General features: G+C 37.1%; 1 protein-coding gene and 1 long non-coding RNA gene across 6 annotated transcripts in view; one reads left to right on the top strand and one right to left on the bottom strand.

The window, feature by feature from the left end:
- Window positions 1–23,724, bottom strand: part of LOC131429493 (tyrosine-protein phosphatase Lar) — a 415,517-nt gene extending 391,793 nt beyond the window's left edge. For all 5 annotated transcript variants that reach the window (XM_058593632.1, XM_058593642.1, XM_058593640.1 and 2 more), the window contains exon 1: window positions 23,609–23,724. The gene's annotated coding sequence lies outside the window, so the exon portion shown is untranslated. The remainder of the gene's footprint in view (window positions 1–23,608) is intronic.
- The window catches only part of LOC131429494 (uncharacterized), a 111,280-nt gene extending 87,451 nt beyond the window's left edge, over window positions 1–23,829 (top strand). Inside the window, exon 2 of the long non-coding RNA XR_009229436.1 lies at window positions 23,237–23,829. This is a non-coding gene — a long non-coding RNA (uncharacterized LOC131429494). The remainder of the gene's footprint in view (window positions 1–23,236) is intronic.
- Window positions 23,830–24,151: the final 322 nt, after the last annotated feature.

Genomic DNA, 24,151 nt, shown 5'->3' with positions numbered 1-24,151 from the left:
AAATATCTCAATGTTTTCTTAAGGGGGGCATATTATAACACTTTACCCTATATATCAATCAATCCAGCTCGACGAGCTGAGCAAATGTGTGTGTGTGTGTGTGTATGTCCGTAGGTATGTGTGTGTGTTTATTTTTCAATATAGGAGGTGAAATCGCCGGATCATCAAGGTTCCATGCACATAAGTGAATTTGGTATGTGGGAGTCGAACCCGAACTAAAACACTCCCTAAGCTTCGTTCCCCTCTTCCTGCCGGGACAACCATAAGGTATTACTTCGGCAGGGGGGCTGTGCTGAAGCACCACCTCTCTCGATTCGCTGGCTCCTCGACTACCCCGGACTGGTCTACGTCGCGAACTACTCGGCTAATCCCCGATGATGGATCTAGCCTACACCGACGAAAAAGTTTTCCGGGACCAGCGTTCCCGAAACCCGTGAACGGTTTGAACGGCTGGGTGCCTGGGTCGGTCCAGTGATTCTGGTTGGAGGATGACTTCCGGTTCACTGGTGCCCCGACGATCCATACCAGAGCTGCGTCGCAATCTACTCATCTAATACCCGTCGAAGAATCTAGACTACGCCGACGGAGAGCTCCCCGGTGAATGAGTTACTCCCGACACCGAATCTCGTATTTCGCCACGCGGGACACTCGAAGGTCGGTCCTGTAATTTCGGTTGGAGCATGGCTTTCGGTTTACTGGCGCCCCGGCGACTCGACTTCGGTGCTGTGACTTCTATTCGGTTAGTCCCCGACGAAGAATTCCCCAACGATGGAAGTACTCCCGTAACCGTCGCTTCCGATACCCGTGAACGGATCGATCGGCAGGATGCCTGAGTCGCTCCAGTGATTCCGGTTGGAGGAAGGCTTCCGGTTCACTGGCGCTTGGACGATCCAGACCGGTGCTACGTTGCAATCTACTCGTCTAATCCCCGGCGAAGGACTTAGACTAAACCGACGGAGAATTCCCCGACGACTGAAAAACTCCCGAACCGACGACTGTTTGTTTTTTAATCAGATTTGACTTCCGTTTCAGGAGATACAGGGTGATTAGTGTAGAAATTTCACATAAATTTATCTGGTTTATCGGGTTCACAGATTTTGAGAGTCGATGACTAAATAAACTTATTTCAGTTTTAACTGTATTCGGTTTTCGAAACCCGGAAGGTACCCAAATATTTTATGTGGAACGCACTACGATTTCTCTAAGATGGCTTCACTGATTTTCACAAATTTCGAATCTAATGAAATGGTTAACAAACCATTAGGCAAATTTAATTAACTTCGGCTACACCGATTTCCGAATTTCGTTTCCAAGAATATCGGGAATTGAGAAGCTAAAACAAGGCCAAGGCGAATTCAATAAACAAAAATTCAAATTAAAATAAATTTATGGCCCCACACAAAATTGGTGAGTCTGATCCGGTTCCGACTTCCAGGTTAGAGTTTTTTAAATTCAAACCGCCATAGAAGATCTTCAAATCTTCAAAGTTGGGTTAAAAACTATTTCAATATATTCGTCACTCTAATTAATTCATACGAACTATTTTTGGTTATGCTGGCTATTGAATACCGTTTCTGGAAGTACCATAAATAATGACAAAAACTTTAAATAAGAATCCACTTTTACAACTCATGGAATGATTAATCGATTGTCACATGTTTAGATTGAAAGGATTCTAAGGTTCACACAATTTCTATCTTCGATTCGTGTTGCAGTTCTAAAGTTTTAATTACAATTTTGCATTAATTATGGTTTCGGCTTTAGCGGCTTGTTAAATAAGAACGGCTGTTATATACTGCCTACTTACAATTAATTTAAAACAGCGGTCATTAAAATAATTTCATGAAAACTAAACACAACGAAGAATATTCACGCGAAAAACACATGATTGATACAAAAGTTATTATCTCACTGCAAGGTGGATTAAGCACGTTTTTTGCCTTTCTCTATAGAAAGGTATTAGAATTGCTGGAAAAACCGACTTTCGAACGGAGCCTCGGAGACCCATAGTGTTATATACCATTCGACTCAGTTCGTCGAGATCGGAAAATGTCTGTGTGTGTGTGTATGTGTGTGCATTTTTCGAAGATATTTGAACGCGCTCAATTTTCTCAGAGATGGCTGAACCGATTTGAACAAACTTGGGCTCGTTTGAAAGCTACTGTCGGGCCATTGATCATGTTCAAAGATCAAATGGCTGTGACTTTTGTTTCCGGAGATATGATTGTATAAGTGACGTAACCGACAAAAGGCGTTGCATTTGAACGCGCTCAATTTTCTAAGAGATGGCTGATCCGATTTTAACAAATTTGGGCTCGTTTGAAAGCTATTGTCGGGCCATTGATCAAGTTCGAAGATCAAATGGTTGTGACTTTTGGTACCAGATATATGATGGTATATGTGACGTAATCGACAAAACACGTTGATTTTTAACGCTCTTATGTATATAAGGGTGCCAACATTTTGGGATCACCTCTATTTTCGTTAAGCTCTAGTGCTCAAAAGTTCAAGCACCTCTAAAAAAGCCTTCATGCAAAATTTGAGCTAAATCGGACATGCGTAAGGGGTGCTGCCCGGTGGTAAAGGTTTGACAATTTTCGATCTTGAAAAAGCACCATAGGGGGGAGTACATGAAATTTCCAAAATCGAAATTTTTTTTTTGATGCCAAAACTCTTAAAACTGCATAAAATATCGAAATTTAGTGTCATCTCAAAAAAATTTTTTTTGAAAAAATCAACTTTCTGGGACTTAGAAAAATTTTGATATTTTTTCAAAGTCCCAAAAAGTCGATTTTTTCAAAAAAAAATTTTTTCTAGATGACACTAAATCTCGACGTTTCATGCAATTCTAAGCCTTTTGGCATCAAACATTTTTTTTCGATTTCGAAAATTTCATGTACTCCCCCCTATGGTGATTTTTCAAGATATATGAAAATTTCACTAAGTGGACTGAGAAGGCTTAGTTTAGATTAGCATCACTGTTCTCATACAAATAGGCAACGCAAATGTCAAGCACTAGTTTGGAAAAATGATGCTGACTGTGTGACATAAGCATGCTTTTGTGAACTAATCGAATCAACCTGAATCAATTGGTGTCAAAATTGGTATCCGAAATTATTTAATAAAAGTATGAAATATGTTTTCATGAGACTTTTATGAAAAAAGAGAAAGGCATTATCACACCACTAGGTGGATTAAGAAGGGTTTTTTTTTTAAATAAAGTTGCAGCTTAAGCAGAGTTTGAACTTTACTCGTCTTCTTAGCAGTTCATGTTGAACTGCAAGATGGTATATCAACTCAATATAAACTGTTAAACACTGGTGAATCGAAGATGAAGCGTTAAGAAAAATAAGTTGGGTATGTGTCCTTAGCACCGAAATGAGTTAATTATTAAATGGCCATAGGGGAATCATCCATTATTTAAAGTTGTTTACATTGGAGCAAAATACAACGGAAAGTGAATAACGATGGCGAACATTCTACCTACCTTGTAAGGGCTCTAAATGTTAACTAAAGAACTATTAGAATTACTTATCTGTTGAAATATGCAAATCGGAAATGAAAATGATCAGTTTAGTGAACGTTTATAGTCTGATAGATTGTAATTAAATAAAATGCGCATACTTTTCACGGCATACATTTTTTAATTGGATTTTTTGTGTATTAGTTTGAATGTGTTTTGTTGACTTCAGGGTGTGCAAGTGGTGTCAGGTATTTTATTGTTCGTTACATCTGCATTAAAGTAGAGGAAATTTCTCGCATGATATTATTTGAAGAAGTTTGTTGACGTGTATGTTTTCCTATTTGCTTTCAAAAAAAAATATCGGCTTTGCTCTCAGATTTTTTCGCGCAGTTTTACTACAAACATCATCAATCGATCATCAATTAACTGATATTCGGAAATGAGGTAAGTTTTATTCGTATTCACGTTATCCAGTTATGTCTCTGACATTGTCCACCCGACTTTTCAGTATTCAATATCAGCCTCTGGGGTGGAGCGTGTTTTATTTTAAATTTTACTTACAATCAGTGTAGTCTTTCGTAAGTGCTATTGAGTACAAATTTGAAAAAGAGTTACACTTTAACACACGCAGATATTTTTTAGTTTTATCGACCTGAGTTGAATGATGCAGAGAGATCTATACGCGAAAGTTAGGTATAGAACTTCCAATTAACAACGCTTAGCTTTGAATTTGAAAGGTCAGAATATTTAAGTACTCATTGTAAAGCGTTTTACGAAAACTGGAAAATGTAAATTAGTTCAAGTTATATTTAAGTAATGAAAAATATCAGTACTTCGCCTTCTTCTCACCAACTTTCACTTGAACTTGTTTTCCGCTTATCAACTTGTATAGCCCGGATGGATTATTTGATATACAAATTTCACCAAACCAATACTACATATTAACATAAGACGTCGAAAAACTTCAGAGTCCTAATCACAAACGAGATTCACGCCTGTCTAAAAAAATAGGAATTAAACGAAATGATTGAACTGTCGGTTACTGTTGTCGATGGAAAGAGGATTAAAATTTTTACTTGACCGAACAGCAATCACAAATCTATTCCTCTATATACATTCTGAGCTGACTAAAACAAACTGCTCAAAAGCCTGAGATGAGAATGCAAATCAGCTTTACTGATACTATCGAATGGTAATATCAAGGAAAATCTCAATAAGTAGTAAGCGAGGGCATCTGAAAGTTTGCGCAATTGAAATCATAAAACAGCCGACTCATCAAGGGAGGAACGAAACGATTGGGTTTATTTTTTGCCCGTTTTCCAATGCAGAGTGGTAGCGAATCCCATTTCCGATGAATGGTCACCGCAGCTGGCTGCATAAAAAGTCCATCATACCGATTGAGATGTGCCTGAAGCAAAGGACCGAACAAGCGTAACGAGATAAGACCACAAACGTTATCCAAGAAATATTTTACCATCAGCACTTTTTTTTACGAGAAAATGTGCCCGAAAGTCCATCGTCCATCGATCATTCTTTTTCTGCTTTACTTAAACTTTTCCCTGCGCTTGTAAATATGACTGTGTGTGTGTATTTGATAACTCCCTTTCTTCTCGATTCCCTGGTTCTGCATCGTCAAGGACGAATAATTTCGCAGCTCAGTACTTCAATGTAGGCACCTACCGAAAAATGTGATGCCGGGCGAGAAGAGGCGACTCACGTGCACCGACGATGTTCGGTTCTTTTAGCCGGTCGTTCTTTGGATTTTATTGAATTACAAGACAACTTTGTCGGTATCGGTTCGTGAGAGGAATTTTGTTAACCGCCGGGAATTTCGCTTCGCTGGCTGAACCCCTAACAGGTCTGGTGGTATATTGATGAGCTCCGACAAGGACATTAGTGCGCTTGGACGCTTGGCAGTTAAAGAATATTTCAACAGTGCTGGGAAATTTATCCATTATAGGACGAATTTTTGGCAATTCAGAAGCAATCGGTTCGAGGCACGGTCACAGACAAACAGGATGTGGCATTTCAGCCATATGATTCAGATTGCTGATAAATCAAAGATTTGTTGCGGGCATTGCACTTCGGTTCAAAACAAAAAAGTGTTCTGCAAATAGCAGAAACTTCACATCTGCTTAGCGATTTATGACGAACTGCTAGGTGACCAAACAGCTCAACATAAACTGTTATGTACTGATGAGTCAAAGACGAAAAGTGAACATAATAGGACCAATTGTTCATCACGACAACGTACGTCCTCAAGCTATCGAGACGGTAAAAAAGAAGGGTGGGTAAATTCAGAGGCATAACTAGAAGACGTGAATACGAATAAAACTGTCACGCTTTCATCACACTTTCGAATATCGATAGTCGCTCATCGTTTATTGATTGTGGGAGTTGTGTTAGCTTTCACTAATTCGCTTTCATAACTTGAGGCAGTGTTCTTTTACGTCAGTATCACATTAAACTTATTCCTGCATACAATTAAAAAGAGGTCTTGTACCAATACCAATCTCTATAATAGAGTCATCATTGCTCAACTTTCAGTCAACGAATTGTAATAAAATACAATACCTTCGCTTCGGCTTAAAGAAGTGATACCACAGAAAAAATCTGTTTTAATCACCCTAGTGGTGCCTTTCTCATATAACTCTTTCTTTCATTAATTTTACTAGGGGATTCTTCAAAAAACTTTTCTATGAATATTGAATAAGAACAAAAAAGTTTATTTGGGCATACATTAGCATATCCTTTTCAATTTTTAACAGTTTTGACCCAAGTTAATAGGAATTCTTCGTTTTATTGTTGCATTTTCGCTTTGAATGATGGTTTAAAATTTGATACACATCTCACCCGGCATGGCTGAAATCGGTTCGTTATACCAGCAATTAACACAACTTTTGATTCAAATATAGAAGAATTTAACCTTATTTTGCATTATCGCTCTAAATAACGAGTTTCAATTTTATACACACTTAACAGCGTATTTTCGTAACCGGAAGTCGAATCCGAACAAAATTCTACATTTATTTATGGGAACTAATTACTTTTAATTTGAGTCTAGTTTTGTGAAAATCGGATTCTGAGAAATGGAAGTGATTTCCGGTTTGGAGTACATGATCACTTTTTTCGGTACTTCCGGAACCGGAAACGAAGATCCGGTATACCTAAAATCAATGTATTTGGTCATCGACTAACCACACATGTGCAATTGAAGAACCATGCGACATGTTAAAAGTACTTTAATTTTACGTTTCGTATTTGACTCATTAGTGCGTAGCAGTTTATGTTGAACTGTTGGCGCGACCTGACGACTCAACATAAACTGCTAGGCAGACGTAAAGTTAATGTTACTTGCAAAACAGATACAGATAGCCATACAGATTGCTACGCACTGATGAGTCAAAGACGAAACGTAAAATAAAGTCAAAAGACATGTGTACCTAGCATAAATTTAGGGGTTAAGGAAAAAAAAATTTCCTTCACCCTTTAAATTACCTTGTTAAAAGTATTTTACAGGATTTTTAAGCGTCATGTATACAAATACACTCTTGAAAATGTCATTTTTATATTTAACAGTTCCGGAAACTAAATATCCGGATGCATTTTAATAGGGTTCTAAGGAGATTATATCTGTCATTTGAACCAAAGCTTGTGAAAATTGCAGAGTGGCAAGTGAATTAGCGATTTCAATTTCCCGGTTTTTCCCGGTTTTCCCGGTGCGCGAGACTAAACACTCCCGGTTTTTTTACATGTCCAAAAAACATCGAGAGTTGAGAAATAAGTATTTTTCGGGTATCTCCTTGGAACTACGATTAAAACTTTCACCCACAGTTTGTCCAAACGTTTATCTTCTGAACTAACAGTACCATCCAGCCCGATGTATTCCATCTTTATTTTGTATTTTACTTCGCCAGTAACTTCGATGTAACAATAGGATTAAAACAAGAAACATATCTGACCAACGGTGATGGAAGTGATCAACCTTGCATTTCACGAAGGAATGAAGCATCAAAATTTTTGCAATTTTCTTGAAAAATTAACACAATTTATTTAAACTTCTTGCTTTTCCAAATAATGCTCTTAAGTGCAACTTTCACATCATATTCGACGATTATTGGTGGTGTTTTGTAGTTTTCCAGAAATATCATCAGTTATTTGAAAGCCTAATGATGAAAAATTAAATTTAAAGTCTTACAATTAAAATAAAAAAAATTTTTTTCGAACTATTCAATCTTTTTCAAGACTACCACTGAATCAGTCTTTTAAAGGCTATCTGGAAAATCAGTCCTTCTTAAAACTTATGCAAGTTAGGAGTGTATTCTAGAAATGGGCGAAACCGTTCATTTCAAAGAACTGTTGAAAACATGATAGTTGTACCGAAAGAATTAGTTCTATTGAACCGTTCTTTCGTTTTTCTGAAACTTTGTATGTTTCTTCAAAAATAATATGAGAGCTATAAATTATATTTTGTAGTAAACAGATTTAATAATAATAAAAATTTTTTGCATCAGTAATCATTCTCTTTTGTATGCATTTTCAAAGTTCGCGATCTTCTACCAGATTCCTCAAACCATCAAACGTTTCGAAAGACTAACATTCTATTGAGAAGAATAGAGAGCTATCGTTCTTCAATAAAGAACACCAGTACACTCAATCTTCGAGGAAAACTAGTTCTTTTGGACCGTACGCAGACTGATCATCTTTAGTATATTCCAATACATTTTTAGCCTGGTATAGTATAAGGTTTAAAATTAAAAATGAATGAACTAAAGCACAACACTCCTCCCTCGAACCCGATTACTTCTAACAACCAGTGGCGTCTCGTGACAAAATTTACGGGTTGTGCACTGATTATATGGTATGATATCAGAACCGTTTCAACGTTGCAACTGAGACAGCAATTTGTTTTCAACTGCCATAAGCATAAGCCACTGAAGCCTCTCCTGAATGTGTGCATACAAGTTCTCACAGAGCCTATTTGGCCAGTTGTGCGGTGTACATGATGACAAGAGGCCATTGCTAACAACATATACGATATTCTTTCAGAGTTGGGTTCTGGCGAGAGAACAAAATGTACGCTTGTCACTTTGGAAAAACAACAACAATCTATGCCTCTAGTGACTGAGATGATCTAAATTTGACTCTCCTATCATCGACACTGAACAAGCTTTTACGAACTCTGAAAAACCAATCTCAGCTGTCAAAGAAGGAAATCAAATATTCCTTGCAAACGGTGTATAAAGTGAAAGTCGACAGCTTTTTCGATTTTGCGAATCCTTTTAAAATCAATACCAAGATTACTAAACGAGTATTGTCACAATTTTACATTACTGAGACAAATTTTGGTGATATTAGGGAAATCATTGGCTGGCAACTAAAAAAACGACCTCTAAGAATTCTTAAAAAATTTATCAAACATGTTATCTGATGTTACTTTTACCATTATGCGTACTTATTCTGAAATTTGAAGAAAAACACTAGAGAAGGTCCTAAGTGCAAATTACAGTTCCTCTTTCTTTACTATTTCTTTCGATTATTACGGTCCTATAGGCAATCCTTCTATCTTACACTTTGTATAGAATAACGACTGAAACTATCAACTTTAGATCTGCTGTTAAACATTATAATTTAAAGAAAAAATAAAAATAAAGAGAAACTGTCATTTGAACTTGGAATCTTTTCAAATATTTGTCGAGATTTTATAGAAATCCAGCAGAAGCATTCAAATTATCCTTATTTTTCATTATGAGCATTGATTATGCTGTTATTGATGACAACTAAGAAAGCTCTTATTGATTTAAAATTGCTGAGGTGTTGGCTCCATTTTCAATGAATTGTGCACCATTGAACCTGTGAGGGGCAATAAGAAGTTTCAAAACTTGTGCTGAACTTCTAGTTCAAATACAAAATGGCCTTCATCTTTTCATTTGTTGTATCAGTAAAATCATGACGCTGAAAATCGTTACTAAAATTAGGACTAGAAAATTTTTCCCCAGATTTGCACTAAAATTCCCGACCTTTTCCCGGTAAAACCAAATTCGCGACTTTTTCCCGGTCACTTGCCACCCTGAAATTGGTTGAGTTGTCTATACTCCGTTACTCCGGAAACGGAAGTCGGATCAAGATGAAGTTCAATAGCAGGCTATGGGTCTTTAATTTAAATCTGAATTGAAGAAATGCGTTGGTTATGCGGTTTAAAAAGCTCTTTTTCATTTTTTTACCTCGTTACTTCCGAACCGTAAATTCGATCCGGGTAATATTTAATACACTTTCGTCGACGTTGACACTTTCATTTGAATCTAAGTTTGTTAGGACATTGAGAAAAAGAATTTTCTTTATGTTACACCAGACCTCTACTTTTCATGCATTTCTAAGACATTTGGGATGATTTTTTTTTCTATTTTGCGGTTTTTTACGCGGATTTCCGAAGTTACGCGGCATTTTTGCGCAGTTTTCTTCTACGCGGTACGTATCGCTCGCGTAAAAAGAGACCTCAGTGTAGAAATTTGTGTCGAGATAACAACAGATCACGATGTTTCATGAATTTATGAAGACATTTGGCAACAACAAAATTTTCCTATAGTTTTGCGTTTTTTTACGCGGATTTCCGAAGTTACGCGGTTTTTTACGCGAATTTCCGAAGGTTTTAATCGAACGGTTTTTTTCGTGCGGCACGTTTTCCCCGAGTAAAAAAACAGACTTCAATGTACAGACATTTTGCGTACTCTACGAACTGAGTCGAACGGTATATGACACTCGGTCCTTACGTGATTCGATTCGCATGTCGATGATGCATATGCATATTGAAAGTGAGTTTAGAATCCAACAAAACACCAAGGTCATTAAAACGATCAACTCTTTGAAGCGTTTTGACATTTTGCAATGCTGACGATAAGCCAGTTACTTCTACACCAAGTAACGAATTCATCCAGAAGCTAGGTAGAGTTTCAAATCGTTGGCGTAAGCAGTGGAAACATATATTGGAGAAGCCAAATGAAAGAAAAACTAACACAAAAGATGATTTATTGGAAAAAGATACGCTCAGAGACAGGACTCGAACCTGCCTTCTTATGCATTCCGTGCATACGCGCTACCATTTCGCCACTCTGAACCTTGTTATTAGACACTCTAACACGCAGTCAGACATGGTAGAACGTACATCGAACATGGTCTACGTCTTGGCCGTCACCCGACCGATACCATACATCCTAACATCTTCTCTGTCCATCAAACACTAGTCCTATCGCTTTATACCTATTTTCCACTCAAGCACTGAGTATAAGAGTGTATTTATAATCGCTTGTCACCTTCTCTTCTGGTGCCAGTAGCTGGCTGGACATAAGCATGCTTCAGCGTTTATGTCACATATTCGGTGACATTTCTCAAGCCAAACGTATCAGGAATAATGCATTGAACGTGATCATATTTGAAAACAATTATACGGATCGAAAAAAATATTTTGTCGATTATGTCACTTGTACGATTATATCTCCGAAATATGAAATGTCAGCCATATGATCTTCGAAATCGACCCACAGCTCAATTTTAGTCTCGAACGAGCCTAAAATTATTGATAACGGTTAATCTATAGTCGAGAAAATGGATAACGGTTAAAAAACCTGTTACAATCCGCCTAGAGGTGTACTGATGCTTTTCTCATATTTCTTATAACATCATGAATATTACTGAGGAATTCGCAAAAACAACTGTTCATTGAATCTACAAATCCTGTTTACTCTGTAGCTCCGGAACCGAAAGTAGTATCCACAACAAATTTTGGAATTCAGTAGGAAACTGTAAGACTTTTCCTATGAACGTATAAGTTTGTGAAAATCGATTTGGCCATCTTGAACAAAAGTGAGTGAGATTCTTTTTGCAGTTTTAATCATCATTTCCTATTTTTCCGAAACCGAATTCAGATGATCGGAATAGCCGAAATTGGTTGGTTTGCCAGCAACAAATATGACCTACGAATAGAAAAAGTTTTGAACCTAGTTAAACCTAGACTTACTATCTTATGCTCTGTGCCGATTAAAAAAATTAAACGAAATCAATCAAACGAAGCGAACCTGCGTTTCTGTTACATAGTCAAGCTAAACAGCATGAATCAGCAGCATAGAACATAGTAGGATTATCATTATTATTATTATTATTATTATTATTATTATTATTATTGACACCACTACACCACCGGCACGGTATTACTGCACTAAAGACTGTGAAAATTGCATATTTTTAAAATAAAATTCAATTCATTGACATGCTTTTATTCTTTCGGTTGCATTTATCATAAAACAGCATTTTATTACCCACTGCAACGTTATTTACCAATATCACACACCAGTAGCAGACATCCGTAATCGTTTCGTTTTCTTTATAGCGTGTACGAAATAGAACAAAGCACGCATCGTTCGTTTTGTGTTTTTTTCTTCCACCTTACCACCACGTACCGGTGTTGCACATATTGTCGAAAACTTTAACACTCATCGCCCTGTAACTCCGGAACCGGAAGTCAGATCCGGATGAAATTTCACAGTAGCTTTAAAGAGAATATAAGCTTTAATTCAAATCAAGATTTGTGAAAATCGGTTCAATCATCGCTGAGAAATCGAAGTAAGTTCTATTTCTATTTTTTCACTACTTTCGGTACTTGCGGAACAGGTAGTTTCCAAACGAACCATACTTCGTTAAAATCGGTTTAGCCCTCACCAATTAAGCAGAGTAAAAGTGCGTTTAGTTGGTTACGTCATTTATACCATTATATCTCCGGGACCAGAAATCACAGCCATTTTATCTTCGAACTTGATCAATGGCCCAATAGTAGCATTAAAACGAGCCTAAGATTAAGTAGCATTAAAACGAGCCTAAGATCCAGTAATTCTATTACCTTTCTATAAAGAATGACAGTTTGACATCAAAAAGTAACCGCTTTCAGCAAAGATGTTGGAAACTGTTTCCAGACACAATTCATTAAACACAAAGTATGGTGAGGGAAATCTCGGAACCGCTTCTAAAACTTTATTTAAAACGAATGAAAATTGGCGATCAGGATTGAGCTTACACTTTAATAAACACGGTAATAAACTTCTGTCCTCGAATATTTAGAACTAATTTCAAGTTCCTAATAGCGAATTAAAACTTTTATTTTTTTATTTTTCGTGTGGATAATTCTGAAATTATTTTTTTTTGGGTTCGATTAAAAGGTTTTAATACGGTGAACATTCCTTTCCAGGTTCAATGAATCTTTCTGGTCTCAGATGCGAGGTAATTGGTAATTGAACCCGCGTGAACGCTGCGTGGAAGTAATCGACTAACTCACAAAGCTACAAACACCCACCCATCCCGAATACGGAATTGATTATTTAACGCGGCAAGCAATACTCAATTTAATAAGTGTGAAATTTCCTTCAAATCAAACTGAGTTCGAACGATTCCCTCAGACAGAAATTATTAATTGCACTGGAATTCAAAGTCGAATCAGAAAATGGATCGGCCTATATTGAATGCTCCAAATATGCATAACTCCTTGACCAACTCAAAATCAGAATTCTCAAAACCATTGACGTGCTTCTTGTTTCCATCTCAATGCACCGCTTTGAACTAAATGATCATTATTCTGCTATCTTGGGTGTACTCGACTGGTATATACTAATATCGTTTGAATTCATATCTGATAGGCTATAGCCGACCATTCGATTGAATAGAATAGAAAATAACTAAAAAAAAAATAATCATTTCATTTACTGCAGAAAGTCAGTGGTTACCTGATAGACAACAAAACCGCAAAACTCGACCGTTCGAAACCATCGAAACGTATCGAATTAAATGTCCCTATCGACCAAATCATTGATAATCTTTCAATCTAAAAGGGTCGCAAGACAAACATATATAGAGAAGCCAAATTACATTCTCATTGGATCCTCTCGGGTGTGCGCCTGTTCCACTTGACCAGCAAACCAAACCAGACCGTTCGACCGCCCGCCCACCTGACTGGGATTCGGGGTTTCGTCCAGTAATGTTCTATTGTGCTGCCAGGAACTGTCACACACCGACAGCATCCCCGAAAGGAGTAGCTTGACCTAATTTTTTTTTGTGTGTGGCAATAACGGATGTGAAGTTTGCTTTTTCGAGCGCTTTATCGAAAGTTGGGCTCAACAACCCAGCAAGCGTATGCCAAATTTGATTCGGTTGAACTTTTCGAACGGGAAATTATCTGCGAACCCGAGCACTCTGAAAATACTACCCTTAAAATTGTTGCGTCATTATAATCGGCAGATATTTATCTTATAAAATTTTACTGCTACCATCATTCGGAGGTAAGGCGAACCACTTTGCCTTTTCCTGAGCACAGATATTGACAAGTTAACCGATCCAAATAATGAAGAAATTTTGGTTCTAACCATTTTCTGGAATCGTATTATAGAAACAAACTCAAGGACATACACATGACAGTTGTTTACAAAAGCCCGTTCATTTTCCGCTTCCATGGAGTGGAAATAAATCAACACATTTGAATGCATTTCTCTCCACATTAATCGGAATGACATAATGTACGCAGCTACATTTCATCTTTAGAGCAAAACGTTGTTTCTAACGGAACAGGTACATTTGTTTTTCCCGTCTGAATAAGATGTTTATTCCTGGAATCTTCTTCCATTTCATTTTAACACAATTTACTCGTACGTGTTCTCAAATAATAACCACCAACGAATAAAGTTGATGCTTCGAATTGAATAATAGTGAAAACCCCTTTCTTAATCTCAATAAAACCTTTTTTCTGGGGAACGGGTATAGCGTGATAGGTTAGTCGATGCCTTTCATGCAGCTCGCCTGGGTTCGATTCCCAACCCCGCACATAGGGTCAGAAAATTTTTCTGACTCGAAAAGTCGAATGACTTTAAGGTTAAAACCTCAATAATCGAAACAAAAAAACCTTTTTTCTTGTCTTTTTTTAAGATAATTTCTTGTACGAATTTGGGCTCATTTTCTATACAAATTCATTCAGATTGATTTGGGGAATTCACAAAATGAATGCTTCATCGTTTACGTCACATATTCAGTAACATTCCTCGAACAAGTCACTTTCTGAAGTAATTCTGGGGATTGAAAAAAAAAAGGATTTGTCGGTTACGTCACTTGTACGATCATGTCACCGAAACCTGAAGCGTCCGCCATATGATCTACGAACTCGATCTACAACCCAACATTAGTTTTTAATTGAATCTGAAATTATTGAAATTGGTTCATCCATGACTAAGTAAATTGAGGGATTTGATGTTTATCGTTTACGTCATTTATACCATCACTGGAACCGTAAATGACAGCCAAACATGTCTAATGAACCAATAGTAGCTTCCAAACAAACCTGTTGCTTGTTGAAATCGGTTCATTTTCGAGAAAGACAAGTATTTGAAAGGTGCACACACACAGACAATTTTCGATCGAGCTGAATCTAATGGTATGTAACACTAGGGAGGTCCAGAAAAAGTCGGTTTTTCCAGCAATTCTACTACCTTTCTACGCAGAAAAAGGCAAAAAGAATCCCGGGTTGCGAGTAAAAAGTTCCCGGTTTTCAGAATAGGTCCCAATTCGTCTCTGTTTAGATTTTTGCCTTTTTCTATAGAAAGGTATAACCACTCCTAGTACCAAGCCAAAAAAAGTTGGAACGGTAACTTTGAGCTTTCATAGCTCAGTTGTTACTTGACCAATTTCGATAAATTTTACACTCTTGAATTTTGTGAAGTTTGTAGATTATTTTAAGTATAGCATTATTGACTGATTTTTCGCATTCCAAGTTTTTTTCTAGCTTAAAAGATGCCCTATCTGCATAATTGCGGCACCTGCATCGCGAATCGGATATTGAGAATCTCAAAGTTACCAAGTCATAACATTGTTGTTATTGAACCGGTTTTCAAAATTTGTTCACCATTGGAAAGGTACTACTTCCAGAAATAAAATGCACTGGAAAAGCCGAAAAAGTACGGTTGTCTACACAAAGTTATAATGAAACCTGTCGATAAATGACCTCAGAAAAGGTTAGACTTTTTACAATGATCGTAAATATAAATATTCAAAGCGATGACCTATATATTTTTACACATCATTCGATTGCTAGTGATACCAGCTACAATTTTCGCCCAACTACCATTCCTGCACTCTCTAAAGAAAACTTTAAAAAATCGATGAATTTAAAAATGTATATGAATTTTTCATTTTTATTTCACATGTTTGTATATAACTCAAAAATCAAAGCGATTACATGTACATTTTTCTGCTCCAAAATATTAGAATCATTACCAGAAACAATGTATTGAAAAACAAAACTATATATCTGTTCAAAGAATTTCAGAAAATTTGGTACAAATACAGAGAATTCCCACTATTGGGAAAATTTTGCCAAACAAAATCAAGTCAAAACTTTTAAATTTTATGACATGATTTTTTTAAATTATTTTAGTTGGAAACTTATTATGAACAAAATTTAGAAAAAAAAAAAAGCTCAAACTTGGATTTCACTGCCAATCTTAAAAATTTCGGTAAATATACCTAAACTCTAAAGATAATAATATTTTTGTATTGGACAAAAGATTTGAACAATTTTTGTGCACAACCCAAACGTAATTGATAACTGCTAAAATTCTGATTTTGTTTTAGGTTTGCCATAGAATCTCAAAAAATAGGCAGAAGATCGGAAATTTTAAAATTTCCGAGTTATATTGCATTGCACAGTGGTCCACAATTTAGGGTTACAAAAACATTTGTGGCTTAACCTTATACTTTAGAGCTATAATGCCTTCAAAACAAATGATCAGTGAAAGATATGCCATATTTTGATGTACATGGTTTTAGGGTGGCTCTTATTATTAAGGTGATCCAAAAATTATTTTCCGGATGTGTTGAGATAGAGGACTGCATCCTTCGGAAAAATTGTACACACATTTATATCGAACAGCTTTTCTGAAGACACCACTGTGGTATCTCCAATGGTTTTAGTGTTAGAGCTATTTCTAAAGAGCAACTTAGGGTGTTTCTCAAAAAATCATTTTAGGTTCTAGCATTTTTATTTTCACTTTTCGTATTAGGTATCTTTGATCGTTTTTTAGAGTTTGTTAAAACTAATTTTTTGATGACTGGCGCATTCAGGTAGCGTTCTCTGAACCGAAGTTATGAGCAAAGTAAGCTAACATTGAGGCAAATGAAAAAACCCTTTTTTGCATTTGACAGAAAATACTTTCGAGCATGTTTATAAAAATAAGGCGGAGGATATTTTTAAAATTCTTTAAATTGTGTTCAAACATTTGATTTTTTATTGAAAAATACTCTATTATATAAGGCATTTATAAGCTCTACATGAAAATAAGGCATTTTTGTCCTCTAGTTTTAAAACTAATTTTGAAAAAAAAATCGACTCTGGGATTTTGAATTTGAGGCTTTCCGATATCGAACGTCGAGATCTGGTGTTATCTCGACGTTTCAGGCAATTCTAAGATATTTGACATAAAGAATATTTTTTTTAGATGACACTAGATCTTAATGTTATAGCCAATTTTAAGAAATTTGGAATTGTAAAAAAAATGTGATGATTTTTCAAAATGAAAAAAATATTAAACTTTCGCCATTATCCTTACGTTTCGTCTTAGATTCGTCAATGCTTAGCAGTTTATGTTGAATTGTTATGCCACCTGCAGTTCAACACAAACCGCCGAGGCTAAGACGAAACGTGAACATAATGAAATTGGTTATGTGACCTAACACAAACAAAGTTAATTTCTAAATAACTTCCAATGACGGCCGGCACCACTCACCTACCTACCGCTTTACGATGTTAAAGATGATTCCAAAATATTGGCACCCTACTGTTTAATTATAATGGTAGTATTAATGATAAAAATCCAATCACAAACAATATTTTATGTTTTTGATTAAAAACTACTACCCTATATAGTATGAATTTCATGTACAAAAGTAACATAAGTGCAGTTTTTCATTCAGTAAAAAGCATTCAAACGGAGAGGTTGTTTTTCGAGACGAAACGTTGGAAAGTAATATATATCGGAAATTTTAAAATTTTTGATCTTCTACCTATTTTTTTTTGAGATTTTACGGAAAACCTAAAACAAAATCAGAACTTTAGTAGTTATCTATTGCGTTTGGGTTGCGCATAAAAATTGTTTAGATCTTTCGTCCAATTCAAATTTTTAGAGCTTAGGTATATCCACCGAAATTTTTAGGATTGTCAGTGAAACCCAAGTTTGAGTTTTTTTTTCTAAATTTTGTTCATAATACATTTCCAACTAAAATTATAAAAAAATTCTTGTCGTGAAATTTAAAAGTTTTGACTTGATTTTGTTTGGAAAAATTTTCCCGATAGTGGGAATTCTCTGCATTTGTACTAAATTTTATGAGATTCTTTGAACGGATATACAATTTTGTTCTTCAATATATTGTTTCTAGTAATGATTTCAATGTTTTGGATCGCTTTAATTTTTGAGTTATATACAAACATGTGAAATAACAATGAAAAATTCATATATATTTATAAATTCATCGATTTTTTAAAGCTTTCTTTAGAGAGTGCAGGAACGGTAGTTGAGCGAAAATTGTAGCTGGTATCACTAGCAATCGAATGATGTGTAAAAATATATAGGTCATCGCATTGACTTTCGAGATATTTACGATCATTATAAAAAGTCTCACCTTTCCTGAGGTCATCTATCGACAGTTTTCATTATAACTTAGGGTAGATAACCCTATTTTTCGGTTTTCCCAGTGCATTTTATTTCTGGAAGTAGTACCTTTCCAATGGTGAACAAATTTCGAAAATCGGTTGACTAACAACAATGTTATGACTCGGTAAAGTTGAAGTGTTCAATATTTTCTATGCCACGTTTATGCCAAATGAAAGAAAATAAGAAAACAGATAGGGCATATTGGGTGCTTGAAAAAAATCCTGGAACGGGAAAAGTCAAATTCCTATTAGTTTTCCTATACCAATCGTCTCCTACAAAGTTTGTGAATCAATCTACGAACTGTACAGTGCCTAACGAATTGTCATCGCCGTTTCAACTTACTTACGGTGATGCTGCTCTGAGTAAAAGTGGTGGGAGTAGTTTCAACGTTTTAAAAATGGCGATTTCGATGTCGAAGACAAACATGGTGGTGGACGAGAAAATACCTCCAAAGATGAACAACTAGAAGCATTGCTTGCCGAATCGTTGGAAGTGAGTCAGCAATCCATTTCAAAACGTCTCAAGGCCCAGGGCATGATTCAGAAAGAAGGAGACTGGATGTCGTACGAGTTGAAACCGAGGGACATCTCGGCCTCACGTCACAAAAGTGGTCAAAAAGTACCTGGAAACGCTGAAATGGAAAGTCTTCCCCCTACCGCCGTATTCCCCAGATGTCGCCCCTTCTGACTTCCACCTATTCCGTTCGATGGCACACGGCCTGGCAGATCAACATTTTCAATCCTTCGAAGAGTTGGGAAAATGGATTGCTTCATGGATAACGTCAAAAGAGGATTCCTTTTTTCGATCCGGGATCCGAAAATTGCCGGAAAGATGGGAGAAAGTTGTCGACAATACTTTGAATAATACATCTGTAAGCACTTTTTTGCAATAAAGCTGTTAATTTTGGAAAAAAAACGGCGGAAGCAAAGCTCAAAATTCACACCTGATACATGAAAGATTACGAGGTGACCATTCATTAACATGGATTTAACGAAAACGATTTAGTATAGACGAACGCATATACATTTGATTGAGGACATTTCGTTATTAGCAATCTTTTCAATTTCAACGTCTCTGTACAGGAGTACAAATGTGAGTGAATTGTTTGATTACCAATTCAGTAAACGTTTTCTAATTGTGTAACAAATCTTTTTCATTTTAAACAAGGTTAACTTTATCACTACACCGCTGTTCGATAAACAATTGTTATGGAAACATTAATTTCTTCAAATCGAATGAACTCAATTTTTTCAAACGCATTAATCATCGATGTTGTTTTCATTGACATTTTGAAGCGACGCGAACCGGTTTCAACTAAAAAATTATTGATTTTCCATTGCGATTCTTGTTTTGCTTTCAGCTGTCTCCAACATTTGAGAGCAACACTTTTTCAACTATTCGAATATATGCAAATCAAAAACCGTATTGGTTGAATAAAAAAGAAAATACTTGAATCAACTATCGCAAAAATCAAAAACTGCGATATCGCAATTTTATGATCGAAGGGTTCCCCGTGTAGTCAAATATGTCGACCGTCTTCTTCCAGAACTTCTTCAGATTTGCCGACAAAAAACTCCTGACTGGGGATCTGCTCTGTATCTACTCATTGTGGCTACATCAACCACTCGCCGTTCAGTTTCCTGGCGGGGTATTATGTCACCGTATCCTGTTCATCGGTTCGGTTTGAGACATCAAGTCAAGCCAACCTAATTGCCTGCTGGACAAACCAAACGGAAGAATCGACCTTCTTGGTCGGGTCCTGAATCGAAAGGTTCGGATTACGCTTGAAGTCATCGCTCGTTTTTCTTGAGTTCAAGAGGATGCATTTTTTCCGCTGTCAGCTCGTCGCTGGATCGTCTGGGTTTCCTTGAACGATTTTACCGCACGGGAGACGGTCGGATTGTCGATTTCCAATATGTTCCGCGGTTGCACCCATAATTTTTTACCTGGATCTCGAAAACCGAAAACCATCTGGAAGGCCACTTGACCGACTGCGAACATGTAAAAAATTTAACACTGTAAACTAGTTTTACCCAAACTTGCATCAATTTTTACCCATGCAATAAAAAGTTATACACAAAAGAAAGAGTAGCATTTTAGTACAGTGAACATGGGCTGAAAAGACCTGAGCCTAACACATAGATGGCGCTAGTTTTATTGCAGTCACCTTTTTTCAGTTAATCTTAACCATTAAAAGACAGCCGTTAAAATTTCATGATATTCTACTCATTAGTTTGTGAGTTGTGGTGCTAAAAGTGACGCTACTTTTCTTATTTTCAGAACAATGGATTGAAAACAATTTCTTGTTTTAATTTTACACTACTTCTTGATGGGAAAGAAACACCGTTCAAGCGAAGCAATGGCTTGGAAAGTATTATGGAGACTCCGCTCCATTAGAAACAATAATAAAACGTTGGTTTGTTGCGTGTGTTTGTTTTTCTAGTGCATGAGCATTTGACTAGGAGAAAGTTCCATTCAAAGTGGGTGCCGCGTTTGCTCACTGTTGACCAAAACCGAGAACGTCTGGATGGTTTTGAGCAGTGTTTGGTTATGTTTAAACGTAATAAACCGGAATTATTGCGTCGATATGTGACAATGGATGAACCATGGATTCATCACTTCACTCCGGAATCAAGACGATCGTCATCTTAGTGGACAGCAACTGGTGAACCTAAGTCCAAAGTACCCGAAAGCGCAGTAATCGGCTGGATGGCCTTATGGCCTCGGTATTTTGGGATGTGCGTGGTGTTATATTTATCGACTATCTTAAGAAAGGAAATACCATTAACAGTGAATATTATATAGCGTTATTGATGCGTTAGAGAGATGACATTGCAAAGAAACGGCCGCATATGGCAACGAAAAAATTCTTGTTTCATCAAACCAACGCACCGTGTCACAAGTCAATCAAAACAATTTGCAAAACTACATGAATTGCTCCCACATCCACCATGTTCGCCCGATTTGGCTCCCAACGACTACTGGTTGTTCGCCAGATTTGGCTCTCATCGACTACTGGCTGTTCGCAGACCTGAACAGAAATGCTCGACGATAAGTAATTTCGCGCGAATGAAGAGGTTATCGCTGAAACTGAGGCCTATTTTGAGATAAATCATTCTACAAAAATGGTATTGAAATGTTAGACCGGCGCTGAAATGATTGTGTTGCTCTTGATGGAGATTACGTTGATGAATGAAGTCAATTTTAAACCAAAAAAAACGTGTTCTCTTTATTAGGCCCGGGACTTTTCAGTCCATGTGTTACAGTTTTTATTCTTAAAAAATAACTCCAACTCTAAAATTTAAAATTAAATCGTTTGAATCATGTACGAAATAATGACTTCATTCGAGCTTCAATCACAACCTAGAAACATGTGAGTCAAAGCACAACATTCCAATTTAATCTCACAGTGAATTATAATGTTTATTAGAATGAACTGAACGCAGTGGGATTTTAATTGGTCTTAATATCACGCAGAAGTAAAAAATGATTGGCACAGTGCGTGAGAAAGCCATGAATCCATCCGCGAAGGAGTTACAAATGGAACAAACAGACGCCGATAAATTTGAGTCGCTCGCACCCGGGGCCAAACGCTGTGCCCCCGCCAACGAGAGAAATATATCATCGTCACGCAGTTTAGCACCACATTTGGAAAGTAATGAACGTTCAACATTCTGTAAACAAAATCCGGCCGGTTGGGCTAGCAGCCAGCTGGGTTGGGTTTGTTGGTTCCAAGTTGTTCGATAATATGAAAAGCAACACATTAACCAATTGGTCGGTGAAAAATAATTATCGGATGGGGTTTGGAGCAATCGTATGTAATACACGACGTATTCAAGGTGCAGTTTAAAGTTATGGTAATAGTAAAAATGGATACATTTTCAGAAAAAAAATCCATCTTTCGTGACATTCGTATGTTCCGATAAGTACCGCAAAGTGTTCCTTGTGTCGAAAAGCATAAATATCGACTGGAACCCTGCATGTGAACAGTAAATCTCTGTCAAGCAAACCATGCTCAAATATTAAAGTTGAGTCATAAATAAACCTCCCACAATAAACGGGTTTCTCGACGATTGCAATTTATCTCAATTTGATTACTTTTCTCGCTAACGATCGGTTTCCCAACGGTTCCGGCGTCGGTGGCGGCCACGGGACTCTATTTCTATCGGGCTAAGCCTGACAAAAGGGATCATAGCAAACCGCACAACTCATCCGTCCGAACCAGGCAGAGTGCCGCGAAAAATCAGCACAGCTGAACGTGAAGCAAAAAAAAACAAACATCGAAAAAAAAAACAAAAGACAGTAGCTGCGTTGTTGAAGAGTTCCGTAGGGCAGTGGGTGGGGCCGGGAGCTACCATTCTTTTCCGCCGGCTATTCATGCTAAGAAAGTTGTTCGCAAATGTGAAGTTTAAACAAGCCAGCTGGAAACGATTCACACAAAACAAACAGAGTTTGCTCGAGTGCTGCCAGTGTAAGCTCCAACAACGTCATCGCGAAATCATCTTCAGCCACGCCACGAGCACATGCTGCGTTGCATGGGGACTATGGGGCAAGGTTGATGATTCTTGTCTCAATTTTTAGTTTAGCCCTTTCCAGAACATGCTGTAGCTTATTAACAACGAAGCTTTCGTCTTCAAAGGGAACCATGTGAGAAATGTATACAATTTGCATAGTGATGTGGAATCTGTCGAATGCAGTCCATCGTTGGCTGTTGCTTTAAGATGAAGTTTTAATTTATTTTCCTCAATGTTGATTCTGACAGCAAAGTGTGAAAAGATGAATCCCACTTACTTTGAGAATGCTTCGGTGCACGAGCACACAGTTACTTTGACACCTCCCGTAAAAGACGGATAAAAAAAATTACCTCTCTAGAGATTATAATTTTATATGAAAATAGGGAAAAAAAGTGAAAAGGGTTAGCTTACACTCCTAGAATCCTATATTTTTCCATCTTATAATTTCCATTCCTTTCAACTTTGAAAGAATGTTTAATAACAGTGCCCCGCTTTTAAAACGACCCTTTCTTTCTCTCATCTTTCAGATTCACATCAAACACCGATCCACAGCCACCTCTCGCCGGGGTCCCTTCGGGTCCGTAGAACAATAAAAAAAAACGAATGACATACATCTTTTCTCCGGTAAGACAACAAACGGACGGAGTAGTGAAAAGCACAGCAGTGCACATTTTATTCATACGAATCGGAAGAAATCATCGCCACAATCCCGGCGGGATACACGCGCGACCATGACGGGAGGATAATGCAACGGAGCAGGCACTTCGAATAATGGGACTCATTATGATTTGCACTGGACTCCCCCGAGATGAACAGCCAGAAAGAAATAGATCACAAGTCAGATCGAAAGCCAAGGGCCGTACGAATTTCAGCACCAATAATGTTCTTCATATACTCACTTGAGCAGCCGGCAATCGTGTTACGATTATTTACTCAGCGCGTAGCCGGGACCAGCGTGGCAAGAAGCAGAACCGTCGGGGGCATGCGGGCGAACAGTGAAGACGTTTTGGATCTGTAACAAGTTTAGAGAAAGAGACAAGACAGTATAAATAAACATAAATTGCTAGCATTGTGATTCGGGATTCCGTTTGGACAAATGGCAGACATCAGGCAAACATAATCTGATACTTTGTGAAAGAAACGTTCGGGCGGCTAGATTAGCAAAACAGTGATGACTTTCGGAGCATGCATCGGTTTGATTATTTGCTTTATTTGTTATTCTTGAAAATGAACACTTTTTCAACTCTCGTAGTCTTCGTCATATCTTACAAGCATTTGTGAAAAATGATTTGAAAACTCTACACAGAAAAACATTATGAATTATACAGGTGACATGATTCTACAAACAACACAATTCATAACAACTTGACTTGTCAAACAGGTTCCGAACATAATTTGCACTTAGCGCCACTGTATGGATTTAAGGAGTGTATCGAAAATAA

This window comes from Malaya genurostris, chromosome 2 (assembly GCF_030247185.1).
Source record: "Malaya genurostris strain Urasoe2022 chromosome 2, Malgen_1.1, whole genome shotgun sequence".
NCBI lineage: Eukaryota > Metazoa > Arthropoda > Insecta > Diptera > Culicidae > Malaya > Malaya genurostris.
The sequence above is the reverse complement of the archived record's forward strand: the minus strand, read 5'-3'. Positions and strand labels throughout refer to the sequence as shown.